Genomic DNA, 14,825 nt, shown 5'->3' on the forward strand with positions numbered 1-14,825 from the left:
CTTCGTTTTCAGGTAAAACGTTCACAAGCGTGTCAGGATGACCGAGTGGTCTAAGGCGTCAGATTAAAGCTCTGAACCTCGTATGAGGACATGGGTTCGAACCCCACTTCTCACAACGAATTGCTTCATTTTAATAACATGGATCTCATGATCAGTAAAGACTTCTCTAGTATGGCAACAAGTCTATGGCTTTATGAAGCATAGAATTCCAAGAGTAATTTCGGGGTGGTACTATAGCTTCGTTTTCAAGAAAAACGTCTAAAAGGGTGTCAGGATGGCCGAATTGTCTAAGGCGTCAGATTTTAGCTCTGATCCTCGTATGAGGGCGTTTGTTCGAACCCCACTTCTGACAACGAATTGCTTCATTTTAATAACATGGATCTCATGATCAGAAAAGACTTCTCTAGTATGGCAACAAGTCCGTGGCTTTATGAAGCATAGAATTCCGAGAGGTATTTCGGGGTTGTACTATAGCTTCGTTTTCAAGGAAAACGTTCAAAAGGGTGTCAGGATGGCCGAGTGGTCTAAGGCGTCAGATTTAAGCTCTGATCCTCGTATGAGGGCGTGGGTTCGAACCCCACTTCTGACAACGAATTGCTTCATTTAAATAACATGTATTTCATAATCAGAAAAGGCTTCTCTAGTATTGCAACAAGTGAGTGGCTTTATGGAGCATAGAATTCCGAGAGGTATTTCGGGGTTGTACTATAGCTTCGTTTACAAGGAAAACGTTCAAAATCGTGTCAGGATGGCCGAGTGGTCTAAGGCGTCAGATTTAAGCTCTGATCCTCGTATGAGGGCGTGGGTTCGAACCCCACTTCTGACAACGAATTGCTTCATTTTAATAACAAGGATCTCATGATCAGAAAAGACTTCTCTAGTATGGCAACAAACCTATTTTTAGGTAGAATTCCTAATCGAATGATTATCGGATTCGTTAAAACATCAGCCTTCAATGGGCGTATATCTCAAAATCCATTTTATTTCGAACACTTAGATTTGAACTTTTTATCAGTTACAGTAGGGAATAAAAATTATCCAGATCAACCTTTCACACCGGATTTTACTCACGATCAATACTGTAGGGAATACGCTTCCTTATTTACGGCTCTAGATATGTATGGGAAAAATAAAGGAAACTACATTAGTCATTTTGATTATCCTAGAGGTAACACTTTATACGCTGTTGATTTTACTCCGGAAGAGCAGGCTAGTGCCGAGCATTGTTCTTTAGAAAAACACGGTAGTTTAAGGTTGACTATACGTTTTAACAAAGCACTCACGTTTGCGGTAACAGCCATAGTATACGCCGAGTTCGAAAACGAGTTATTAATAACGAGGGATCGTAACGTTTTGTACAAACTAGAGTGAGAGTATGGACGAGTACGTTTATTTACCAACTCGAAAAGATAATAATCTTCTCGTAACAGTTAGAAATAACAAAAGACACGTAACTATCGTCGGTAATTGTTGGGATTTTAAGGAAATTAAAAAGGTGTTGAAAGAAATATAAAATTAAACGTCTTCAACGAATTAGCGTCAAATGATCGCGTGAAAATCATGAAACAACAACAGTACAATCTCTCCGATAAACAAACTATCGAGATAGCCGAAGCTGGCGATGATCTAATTATTTCCATTTCCGATAATGCGAGAACGGAGTATATGGTTACAATTAGTAACAAAGTATATCAAAACTTATGGTTGCTGGTGGATTATATAAACTTGTTTTTCCAAGACGTCTTACCCCGCTTCCACAGTACCCTACCGGAAAATTTTCAAGTTGAAGGTTACGTATCTGGAACCGGAACAAAGTATATCGACATTCGACAATACGTATGCGAAAATTCGAATATTCATCGCTACGATTTACTGTGGATGGCTACGTGTAAAGGATTTTGTTTAAATAAAACCACGTGGAGTCGATTGAAACAAATAAAACCGGAATTGGACCGGCAATTGGAAATAAAAGCCAATACCAAGGAATTATTCAGAACAATGATTTTGCGAGACATTACCGAAAATTTACTGGAAAAGACCAACTGCTGCGGTAATCTTAATTGCCAAGGCGAAATCGAACACCACGTATCCTGCACCTCAAATTCGAATACTGACTTGAACATCCTACAAGCGATATCGATGTTAAATAAGACGAACCTGAAGAATGAGTTTGAAAAACGATTTGGAGAGAAGAACGAAAATTTGGATCAATTGTTTCTTATTATTACCGACAATGTAACGGAATTGAAAAGAGATGTTTTTTACAATTACGTTTGATAAATAAAAAGCTTATTCACAGATGGTTTTTTTCTTTATTACCCAAATACCTTCTAAGATGGTTAGTAAACGAATAGCGCGTAAAATCGAAAATATATATTACGATCCGCAACATCCCGCGAGTTTAGGTTCGGTGAGAAAATTACAAAAAGCTCTACCAAATGTATCAAAGGAAGATATCGAGCAATGGTTGATTTCCCAACCCGCGTATACGAAACATAAACCCAGAAGAAAAATATATCCTAGAAATCAAACGTACGTCACTAGTATGAACGAGGTTTTCCAATGCGATTTAATCGATTTACCCCAATTATCCAAATACAATAACAAATATCGTTATATTCTAACCGTCATTGACGTCTTGTCGAGATACGCGTGGGCTTTACCGTTAAAAACAAAGGGGGCGAAAGAAATTATAAAAGCTCTCGGTACAATCTTTAAGCAACGTACACTTTCGAGGTTAAATTCCGACGAAGGAAGCGAGTTTAAAAACAAAAAAGTGCAAGCCTATCTTAAAAGTAAGGATATCCATTGGTACGCTAGTTACGGTAATTTAAAATGCGCCATGATAGAAAGATGGAATAGAACGTTGAAAACGCGAATGTTTCGATTAATGACGAGAAATAACAATTATAATTACACGAAACATTTACAAAAAATTGTAAATGGATATAACGCCACTGTTCATTCAACAATCGGTATACCTCCGAAAAATGTAAATATAAATAACGAACATTTAATATGGAAACGATTATACTACAAGAAGAAACGTACAAGCAACAAGCCAAAATTACGCAAGGGTGATTTGGTGAGAATTACGTCCGACAAAGGCGCTTTTGGTAAAGGATACACTGGATATTGGACGAATGAAATTTTTGTCGTGCATAAAGTACTACTACGTACTCCAACTGCTTACATAATAAAAGACGAAAACGACGAAATAATAAAAGGATCATTCTACGAACCGGAATTACAAAAAGTCGCTAAATGAACACGGAAGAATTAAACCTTTTTTTAAGCACAGATCCTCGAACGAGACCCTACTTCATAGGAGTGTTCCCGAAAGATATTTTACCCGACCCACCAGAACGGAAACCCTATTGTTTCGTAGTCAATTCGGAACCATCCTCAAACGAAGGATTGCATTGGTTAGGAGTCTATATCGATACTAACGATAACGGTTATTTCTTTTGCTCGTACGGTAAAGACCCTAGTTATTACGGTTTTAATCTATCAAGCTACGCTTCCAATTGGTATTACAATAATTGTCAAATACAGCCGAACAGTTCATTTACATGCGGGGGACACGTTATTTTTGTTTTAACAAGTTTGTGTCACGGATTTTCTTTTAATGAAATAATACGAGAATTGTACGACGTGAAAGATAAACCTTACAACGACGTGATTATTATGTTAAATATGTGTATACATTTATTGAATCAAGAGAAAAAATGAAATAAAATATTTTTTATTTTAAAAAAATTGGTACATATTCATTTAGACCATTTTATCGGTGTTTTGACTTTTCGCAATTTCATACCCGTAAGGAGACGACTCGGGCGATAAGGATGACCGTCACCATCATCACCATCATCACCCTCCTCCGCCTCCGGTATACCTCTGGTATATCGTCGATGTCTTTTCGATTTCGGAGTCGACGTGAGTTTAGGCCGTGGGAATGACTTCTTAATCGTCGAGGGCACCCTCGAGGGTGACCTCGGCGTTGACCTTGAGAGAGCCAGGGGGTCCCTTGAGGTGATTGTTGTTGCGAAGGCGGCTGTTGCAATACTGAAAACGGATTAGGTGTTAGAAATTGCGGTGGTTGAACGGGTTGTTGTTGTTGTTGAACTTGGAAAACTGGTGGAATATTTGCAACGTTGACGTTAGGAGGTTCTATCAGGCTCTTCATAGTCAAATACTTTTGTAAAGTTAATAAATAATGTCGAAGTTTATCCTCCGAAGAGGTGTTTTGTTTTAAAATCCGACTCATTTCACTATCCAACTCTGTCGCTTCTTTTTCAGCTCCCGATAAAACAGCGGATTCGGGTAGTAATACCATTCGTTTCATCTCGCTAATGAAGTGATGGTAGATATCAAGGTCGGTACCAAAGCAGCTATTAACCCGGGTAAAAATCCTCCCGCCTGAAGTTTCCGTTTGTTTTTAGCCAGACCTCTTTTATTAGCGATTTTTCTTATATATACTCGATGTTTTTTAAAATAAATTCTATCCTTTTCGGGTAATGGAATATTTCCCTTTAACAAATTATAAAACGTGTTGTGAACGGCTTTGATTTGACTTTGCTTGGCTTTTTTCAGTACCTTGGTTAATTTTCCTCCGCCACTTTGACTGGCGCGTACCAATCCACGAAAAAATGGTAAATGTCTATGTAGCGGATGACGTCCTCTCTTTCGAATTTTTCGTTTAAAATTTCTTTTTAATACTTTTTTTAACAAACTCGATTTACGCTTACTCTTAACCATTCCAACTCCTCGAACGTTCCAACGCGAAATAAAAGACATACGGAAACGATAAATAGTTTTATATACAAAATTTTATTTGTCATCGCATAAAATAATCATATTTCCTTCATGCGGAAAAATATTTGTTCTTAAACGCAAATCATCGTGAATGTTTTGTTTTAAATCGATACACAAGTAAGAATAGGGAGTACCCTTGGTAACAAAATCATACGCTCTAGTTACGAGGTTTTTATTATTCGGAAATATTTGTCTGCTCAAGTAAGTTATTTGAGACCCGTCTCGCGGGTTTTTAAAAACAATTATGTACGAAGAGTTAAGACTAATGGTTCGACTCTCTTTACCTTGACCAAAAAGATTTTGAGTTAAAAGAGCGACGGATAAATTTTTATGATGAGAGCCGACGCAAAATATATTAGCGATATGGGAACTATTATAACAAGAGAATGCCAGATCATCTATTATTAGAAAATTATTAATACTTTCATCCCAAAATGAAGAATCATCTGGGGGGAGTCCTTCCAAAAATTCAATGTTTTTAATTCTTTTTTCGCAATGTCAAATTTCGGTTGATATTCTTTATAACAGTACACTATCCTGTCCGGAGGTGGTTCGATCAAACAATGGGCGTGTTTCAAAAGGTTAAATATCCACGTCGTTTTACCAGCCATAGTACTACCGGCCAGTAAAATTTGCATGGGGGCTTGGAATTTTATTCTACAAGCATCAAACATTTCTCAAAAAGTTTATTAAAATCGTCAATCCGTTTTTGAAAATGGAGTTTGTTTATTTCTCTCCAATTAACGCGATCTTCGTACGGAATAATAAAAACCACGGGGATATCGTCGAAAGTCACTTTTTTTCTTTTAGAGTTGAAATTCCGTGTTGAAAGCATCTATCGACGATTCGAGAATTAAATCGACGAAACTCGACGTAAACGTTTTGATGGATTCGTCAAAATATTCCACGATTTCTTCCTTTAATCTTCTCTTTTCCCCTTCTTCATCAGCCAGACTCACGTTAGTAATATCGAGTCCGAGAATATAATTACAAAATGGAGCTTGTTTTTGATGCACTTCGTGAGGATTAGTCTCATTCGATCCTCCCCAATCGAATAAGTTATGACAGCTGAAACACATGGTTTTTAAACCATCGTTCAAGTAAAAGAGACCCGACGCTGCTAGTTCCGCGGGGATAACTTCCAACTCCGACGAATTGGAAGTCCAATGACCATTGAATGATTTTAAACGAAGACTTTCACGATGCATCTTGCTTTAACGAGTATCCAAACGGATATGTTAAAAAATTGTTCGCGATTATTCTCTTATTAAAAGTCACGCCGAAACTTTTTTTCAGATTTCCTAAAAGTAGTTTCGCGCGAGCTTTGTCACGCACAACGTTAAAGGGGATTTCCAAAGTGTAACTAGTTCCCGGAGTGTCTAAAGCCGATTTGATCGAATCAAAGTTAATTATCTGTTCGTTTTTCCTGTTTAACGAAATTCCTTTCATTTTCGTAACGCAATGCCCGGTATTTGTTTTGTAACTGTACGATTTCGGACCCGAAGTAACGAATTCCGATATATACCCATTTGGAACTTCGTCGGTCCAATCACCCATAAATTGTCCGACGGGTGGAAGAAATTCGTCACTTTCTTTGTGAATAAATATAATACTATCCGTATCGCAGTACAAAACCCTTTCTTTTAATTTATTCAGAGTCCGAAATAATTCGATCCGACCGTACGAACTAACGAAACTCCCCAACACTGCCGATCCTTTGTAATATGTCGGGCAAAAATCTTTTTTGAATTTGTAGGTCATTAAACAAACGTCATCGTCGTTAATTGGCCGCATATCCGTTAATTTCAATGTCGGATCCATTATAATTTTAATGAAATCTTGATAATCCTTGACGAAAACCGATTTTGGTTTATCGTTGTTTAAGCAATGTCGACCCCATAACGAGTTTAAAGCTAATTTCGCCAACGCGCGTAGAGCTGAATTGTTTGTTACATCTTCGGGTCTAATCTCGATATCCTCTCGTTCTTTAATCAGTCTTAAATATTCCGTTTTTTCCTCGTCGGTGGTAACGTTGCGAGGCCAGCCAGAGTTTTGGATTTTTAGTTTCAAAAATGTATTAATGTAACTGCCGAAAAAACCAGGATCTTTATCCTTGATATAGGTGTATCTTTCGGGGTAATGGTGAACCTCGAAGATTTCCAATATAACGTAACCGGTTTCGACCGCCATGTATATTTCTGGGGTGGGCCAAATCCCTTCGAAAGCTCGCTCGGAGTCGTTATGCGCGCAGGCTGTTTGTATATCGTTTTCCACGCAAGTACGACACAAAGCGAAAAAGTTTTTTTCTGGTTCGAATTGGTAATGCCGGTATGTAAGCGTCTTTCGGAGCTAATATTTTACAAGACATTACCCCAAAGTAATGATTCAAATCGAATGAAAAATCTCTCGTAATAATCTCCGGGTGATTTTTAGGATAGTCTCTGTTCTTACATACAAAGGGGTACAAACTACAAACATCGTAATATAGAATTTTTTCGTTTGGTTTGGTTTTATGATACAGCCTGAAGCATTCAGTACGACCACCGTATAATGCCGATCTTGGACCTATCGGATCTCGAAAGTGTAACGAATCGCAAAACTTTCTTACCTCGATTCTGTTTTTCAACATTTCGTCAAACTCACAACTCCATATTCTAAGATATTCAGCGTTCGGTGCATTACACATGATATCATCATCTCGATCCAGAGTTCTCTCGTATAAATTTTTAAACGTATCTTGCAATAACGGATTCCATTCGCCTCCTTTCGTATGTTTCGGACATCCGTGAATAAAATCTCCGTCAAATTGAAATATTATTTCGGGTTGAGAAGAATAACCATCTACCGGGTATCGTCCAATCTTTTTTTCCCCTTCCAACGAGAGAACCGATTGAACTTTTATTCCGCGTTCTTTTTCTTCCCACGCCAACCATTTTAAAGCAGATTTGCTTTGATTGTAGTTATTCATGTAGCCGTTACACGGTACTACTCCGAGTGTAAATTCTTCCAAGTATTTATGAAGGAAAATATTCGTGCAGGCCCCCGCTATGGTTAAAGCGTTCATATTTAAAACATCGAAACCAGTTTCCTTCTCGAACAATTGTCTAAATTTATCCATACCCTGTTGTAAAACCTTAACATCCATGATAGTATAATATTCCAATTCTTCGCGTAAATTATAGACCGATTGTCTCGATTTCGTCGCGTACCATTCGAGAAAATCTTTATAATCTTTTTCTTTCATATGTTCCGGTTGAAAATACTCTTTCGGCGGTAGTGGACCGACATAATCCAAAGTTTCTTCGGTGTGGAATATGTAAGGGAAAAATTCTTTTCTATTTTCGCCCAAAGAAAACGTCGCGGGGAACGATCTTAATGGTTGCGAGACGAAATTGAAAGAGTCGATAAATTTCATTTTTTGATTTTTCAAAAAAATGGCCAACATTTTGCTTCCGTCAAAAACAATATCCGGTATGATGTTCAATTTTAATAACCCACGAAGAATAAAGAACGAATCGAAACCTTTACTGTTATGGGCTAACAACGTAATATTTTCAAAAACCGGTTTAGTTGCTTTAAGCCTTTTGTCGCGTGTTGGAAAACCATTTCTTTCGTCCGGAATAAATAATTTAGAAATTTATCGACGCAGTCGAACCCCCGAAATATCTCGTACTCGTAATTGTTCCCTTCACTTTCTTGCATAGCGCTTACGAGTAAGACAGGGACGTGTTCGTTATTTTTAACGATTGATTCGGTATCGAAATAACAATATCTGGTTTTTTCGTACGTTCTCGAAAGAGGCATAACGTAACAACGGTTCCTCTCGTGTACGCGTAAACAGTTTTAACATGGTTTCGAGCAAGAGTGTTTTTCTTTCAGTTCTAGTCCACATTTTAAACACCTTTTAAAGTTATCGCACGTTCCGTTAGATATATGAAAATTCAAACATTCTTCTCCTTTAAAATAACGATGGCATTTTCGACATTTAACAGGTTTAATTAGTTTATCTTCGTGGAATACATTTAAAGTTCTACATCTACTACATTTAACTCGAGTTTCGCAAAAGTGATTATTCTTTTGATTAGTTCCGTGAAATACTTTTAAGCATTTAGAACAATAAGATATACCGCCAAACATTGTATGCAATTTCTTAACTACATGCACGTGATCATTAACTAACAATAGAAAAATTTGTTTTTCCTTGAAAGGTCCGACAAAATATTTTTCTAAATTATCAGCTCTGAATATAATAATTTGATATTCGTTTAAGTAAGTTTGAAAATTTTGAATATCTAATAAATTAACGGTATCCGGAGAAATATTAGCGTTTTTATATAATTGCTCCGCTTTTTCTTTTTGGAGGGGGTGATTACATTTTTTTATCTTTCTAAAATAATTAATTGACTCGTTCGTTGTTTGATACTTTTCATTCGTATTCTTTTCGAATCTCTTATCAGCCAAATAAATTCCTATCACCAAAGCTCTTCCAAAACATAAGTTATCGGTATTGTCAATGTAAATATAATTTGGACTCGTTTTTATAAACGTATCCAAAATTACTATATTTCTATTTTTTAATGATTTTGATCGACGTCCAACGGGTACGTCGCAATGTAAAAAAATAACGTCAAAAACTAAAGAGCTTTGTAAATGGAAATTTCGATTTGATTGCGCAACTTGACTTATAGCTCCTATTACTCTTTCAGCCGTTAATTCATTAATATTCATAAACCTTAAATTTATCGGACTATCCAACTCATCCGAACGAATACAAAATCTAACTCTATTATATCCTTGATGATTGCGTAATAATTCAAAGAGTATGGAATTAATTATACTAACAAACGTTTCGTTTACTTCGGTTAATTTAATACGTTCTAAATTTTTAAATTTAATTTTACATTCTACTTGATTACATTTGTATTTTCGAGATTTTTTATCTAATATTTTTTCGCAAGTATAAAATTGTTTAGGATTAGCTTTAACACTTAAATTTAGCGGTTCTTCATTTTCGGAATCGCTCGAACTACTCATCTTAAAATGAGTAAGTTTATCAAATTGTTTAGAGTTTTATATATTTTTTTTTCGTTTTTCTTCTTTTTCTTTTAAATCGATTTCGACTCTGTGTTGAAACATGGCCGCGTAAGGTGATAGTTGTACTCTGGTAGGATGATTTTCCGGTCCCGTGAAGTCCCTTTCAATTTCCTCGAAAAAATTACGACCAATGATAGGGACGTTTCCACACCTCATTCCTGACCGAAAAACAAATCTGCATAACGGTTGTTCGTAGCCATGAACAGCCAATGGATGATTGTCGGCTCTCCATCCAGTCAAGGCGGTAAGGCACGAAAAACAACGAACGGTTTTAGGGCTAATGCAATAAAAACCGCTGGCTGCCATGTCATCCACGCTAATACCTTCGACAGACCATATCTTGAACGTTGATAATCTGTTAACTTCGAGTCTCATATCCATCCCATCAACCATGTAATAATTGTCTTCTTTTTTTATATTAAATAGTAGTGATAATTGATATATTGGGTATATAGTATATATAGATACGTTAAAAGATATACGAGTAATAGATATTGGGATTCCATATTGATTAATTATTCGTTTTTGTTAAAAAACGAATAATTTTTCGTGATCTTGTCGGGATTATCGATCATATGCTTGGCGATCTTGTTCACGATAGATCGAATTTGTTTACATTCGACGCTATCTTTAGACGCGACAAATCTTAATCTTCTTCCATCGCATTGCCAAATATCTTTATTATCTCTATCTTTTATATCCTCGTACTTGTATATTTGAATATCGAAATAAAAATCGTCACGCGACGCTGGTAATGAAGTCACGTAACTAGCTAAACCTCGTTTAATATCGTATCGAGGGACAATGCCGGCTTTTTCGATAGTAGTTTCCTCTTTAACGTTTTTAATTTGCTCAAAAATATCTATTTCCTCCTCATCATCTGATATATTAAGTTTTCGCTTACCGAGTGAAGATGAAGATGCCATAACGAACGTCGAGTGAAGAACGAATGAAATATCCGAAAATCCCGAGAGTTTATATACACCGTCCCCTGCCGCCCCCGGGGGAGGGGGGTGACACACAACGCTTAATTATACGGTTAAAAATATTTTTTTCCCAGTAATAATTACGATAGGAATTCTCGTAGATAATTATAGCCTCTATAAAATTTTTTAAAAGTTAGAATTCTCATGGATAATTATACGATACCTCTTGGTTATAAAAATATATTTTGAATTCTCGTCGTTAATGATACTTAATGATACCTCTTGGTTATAAAATATATTTTGAATTCTCGTCGTTAATGATACTTAATGATACCTCTTGATTATAAAATATATTTTGAATTCTCGTCGTTAATGATACTTAATGATACCCTAGGTATATACAATGTAACAAAAATAATTGCTGGCTGCGGGTATACTTTTTAATGATGGGTAGATATACGATTTCAAACACCTGGATACCCCTAGGTTATCAAATATATTTTTTAAAAGTAATTTACCGAGAATTCTAGTCGTTAATTATACTTAATGATACTTTTAGGTTGTAAAATATATTTTTTGTATTACAATGTATCAAAAATAATTGCTTTTTTATCTGGCTGCGGGTATACTTTTTAATGATATTAGATATACGATTGGAACACCTGAATTCCCCTAGGTTACAAAATATATTTTTTAAATTACATTGTATCAAAAAAATAATTGCTTTTTTATACGATGCACCTGGGTGTAATTACCGAGAAGTATTTTTTGCTTCGATTTGGGTGGAGTTTATGTAGAAGGCTAAAGACGCTTTCCAATACACATCCTACACAGATGGAAAGCTTTAATTGGAATTTAATGGTTTTATAAAAAACGAAAAAGTGTGGGAATTTAAACAGGGATTTTTCGGGGGAAAGGTGCTCCGATCTTAAAATGGATGATATTTTTGGAAAAAGGTCGAAGGGTCAAAAACTTATTTTCTCGTAATTATCAGGTATAAGAATTTCTATCGCTTAAGGGTAATATTATGGAATTTTTAAGTGGAGATATTTTACTATAAAAAGACCCCGAGTTTTTGTTAGGAAAGTCAATCGAAAGTAAATGTTTGAAACTGCACTGCTCGTTCCTGAATAAAAATACCCGTGATGTGTTGTGAGTAATACTATTTTTATAAAAATATGGCTATGTTTCGCGATTTGAACTTACACTTAACAAAAAGCGGTGTAACGGTAACTGTTTGTCCGCGGGGAAGAGACGTAGAACCAACAGTTATTGTTGAAAGTGGAAACTTTATTTTAATACCGTATAAAATATGGTACATCTTGAACAAACGTAAATCTGAATTCGCGGCCTGTATGCAGATATCGTCAATTAAATTTTATCGTTGTCAGAACATCTATATATCTATTACGAGTTTGGGTCTTGTCTTTACGTATGACGAAAGCGTTCCAGTAACAATTAAACCCGAAGTATTTACGCTTATTATGCAAGACCCCGTAAACGGGTTTATTTCAACCCATATTAACTTTATTATAAATCAAAGAATTTTCATAAAAAATATGCTACTCACCTTTCGAATTCTTTTGGGTGATTTTGAAAAAAAACTATTGGATGTTAAACGCGAGTATAAAACTACCTTACACGCATTTTGCAGCACGTTAAATTTAACCGATCTGTTAAAATCTTTCGAAAATAATTTACGTAATCCTCAAAATATTCAATGTGTTTTAAGCATTCAACAAATGATTTCGTACTGTTTAATTGAATTTTAAAAAATCTTTTTTAATCACTTGTAAATTACAATAATAAAAATATATGTTTTTTGAAAAAATGGTAAAAATATATTTAAACATTATAAAAATAGTGGTAAGCCCAAGAATTGGGCATATCGCGTACTCCAATCGTCGTAATACCCGCGACAAGGAATAAAACAAATGGAGTGTGTACAATAGCAAAATTATTTTAAATAATAAACACAATTAACATTAGTACAATAGTAAGCGTCAACAATTCCATTAATAGCTAATACAGTATCGGATACAATATGATATTGCGACGAAAAACAGTTAGAGCAAGGCATGATTTCAGAAAAAGCACAGTTAAATCTACAAAATGTATATAACTATTATTTTTTTAAATTTATAGTAAAAATAGATTTTTTCGCTTACCGATAGATACTAGCCAATTCCATTTCATTTTGACGCGGAAAATCCAAAGTAGCCGGAGTTTGAGAACTATAGTATAAAAGACAAATCTTTAAAATCTATAAGAAACTACCAAGATAGAATAACGTACTAGTTTTCGGAAGCTTCTTCGTTATTGCTAGGGAGACCCATGTTTTTTTAAAAGACTTTCTCGGATGAAGCGTTAAAAGAAAATGATAAAGTTTTCCCCGAGATATCTACTATTTCAAAAGAATTATTATTAGGCGTTGTCAAGGTTAACTACTTTTTTAAGAAATGTTTGGCACTACGGTTGTTTAAGAGAGGGGATTCTTATAGAGTGTTTAAGCTTAATATAAAAAGATAAGAGACAAGTTTCGTTATAATATATATATTTTTATTGTGAATTAGTTTGAGATAATAATTTAGGTAAGCGTCTACGATCAATAAGAAAACAGAAATGAGAATTATTTAAAATATGAACAGGATAATATTTTTGATGATAGGAGAAGCAGATGAGATGTTGGTATAAAGGACACTCTCGAATAGGACAGAAGTAGAGCTTGTAGACAGTTGTACGTCGTTCCGGAACGCAGACAGTTTCCCTGATAGTGTAGTGGTTTGGAGTACGGCAATAACAATTAGGGCAGCGAGTAGGAATATCGTAGGTAGAACTATAAAAATAGGTTAAAATTAGTTTTTTATATACAATAAGACTCATTTCCAACTTACTTTAAGTCAATTTGTAGATCTTTTTCGTATAGGGGAAGTCGGTGTGATTTATATTTAGAAAGGAAATAGGTGTCTAGGAAAATGTTAATTGGATAGAAATTAGACTGATCCCAGGTAAGGCATAGTTCGGAAAAGAGGGCAATTAGGAGTAGCGCAAAAGTATAAAATATAGCGGGATTCAATAGTACGAAAAATGACATGAGAATTAAATTCGGTGGAAAAACAACAAGAACACAATGTAGGATAGGGATATTTAAGACTGTAAAAACATGTATTAGTTTATTAATTTTTAGATAATAATTTATTTTGCTTTACTTTAAATAAATTTGCATGCATGGGTATTCTTGAATCATTGCGTTGTAAAGTTCTTCGCTTTCGCTGTTTTAAAAATTTCTTGTTAGGTATCTTACAATTCCTCAAACTTATTTAAAACCTTACGTTTCTTCATCCGAGGATGATTCGGTAGAGACCACATCGGGGTCGTCCGCTTCGGCGAACATATCAATACTCGCGATTAATTCGTTTATTTCCTCCTCCACCCCATCTGGGATATCATGCTCCTCGTGGATGATGATTGGTTCTACTTCCAATTCATCATCGAGATCCCAGAGTTGGGGTAAAGCGCTATATAAAATAGATCCGGTATTAAAAAATAATTTTAACTTGCTAGCTAAAATAACTTACAATTCCTCAACCGGTTGAGCAGCGTTTGAGTCAAAAGATTTTGCTGGACACATTTTTCTATTAGTACTCTAGACTTTATCTATGAAGATATTTTCAAACTTAAAGTTTTTTGCGTTATGATGTGAAACTTTGAAATCCGTTCAAGGTTGTTAGCTTAAGAAGTCTAGTTAGGAATTTGTAAAGAGCGTCGAGGTCATCCCTAGTTTTCTTTGAAAAAATATTTAACTGTTGGTTTTTTATGTATTAACGATTTTAAAGAAGGGTAAATATTAATGAGCGTCCCTATCGAAAAATATTTATCAGTCGTTTTAAGAAGGGTGCATATTATAAATGTATAATTTTAAAAGAGGCCCTCACAACGTACGTGTTTCTTATAAGATATTATTACTTTTCACAGACTTGAATGAAAAAC

The 14,825-nt window shown here is 35.2% G+C and overlaps 1 long non-coding RNA gene and 3 other non-coding genes across 4 annotated transcripts; 3 read left to right on the forward strand and 1 right to left on the reverse strand.

Moving 5' to 3' along the window:
• The first annotated feature begins 31 nt into the window (after positions 1 to 31).
• TRNAF-AAA (transfer RNA phenylalanine (anticodon AAA)) lies at positions 32 to 115 on the forward strand. Its single transcript has one exon. It is a non-coding gene; the product is annotated as a tRNA-Phe (tRNA).
• A 390-nt stretch (positions 116 to 505) lies between these two features.
• Positions 506 to 589, forward strand: TRNAL-UAA (transfer RNA leucine (anticodon UAA)). Its single transcript has one exon. It is a non-coding gene; the product is annotated as a tRNA-Leu (tRNA).
• A 153-nt stretch (positions 590 to 742) lies between these two features.
• TRNAL-UAA (transfer RNA leucine (anticodon UAA)) lies at positions 743 to 826 on the forward strand. Its single transcript has one exon. It is a non-coding gene; the product is annotated as a tRNA-Leu (tRNA).
• Positions 827 to 13,859: 13,033 nt separating this feature from the next.
• On the reverse strand, positions 13,860 to 14,524 carry LOC149635021 (uncharacterized). Its single transcript, XR_016372390.1, has 2 exons — positions 14,414 to 14,524; positions 13,860 to 14,353 (listed from the first exon to the last, which is right to left on the reverse strand). It is a non-coding gene; the product is annotated as an uncharacterized LOC149635021 (long non-coding RNA).
• Between the last annotated feature and the right edge of the window lie 301 nt (positions 14,525 to 14,825).

The sequence above is a fragment of the Phalangium opilio genome, unplaced genomic scaffold (genome assembly GCF_054372755.1).
Source record: "Phalangium opilio isolate 3A_F unplaced genomic scaffold, DU_Popi_V2 ptg000095l_1, whole genome shotgun sequence".
Taxonomy (NCBI): domain Eukaryota; kingdom Metazoa; phylum Arthropoda; class Arachnida; order Opiliones; family Phalangiidae; genus Phalangium; species Phalangium opilio.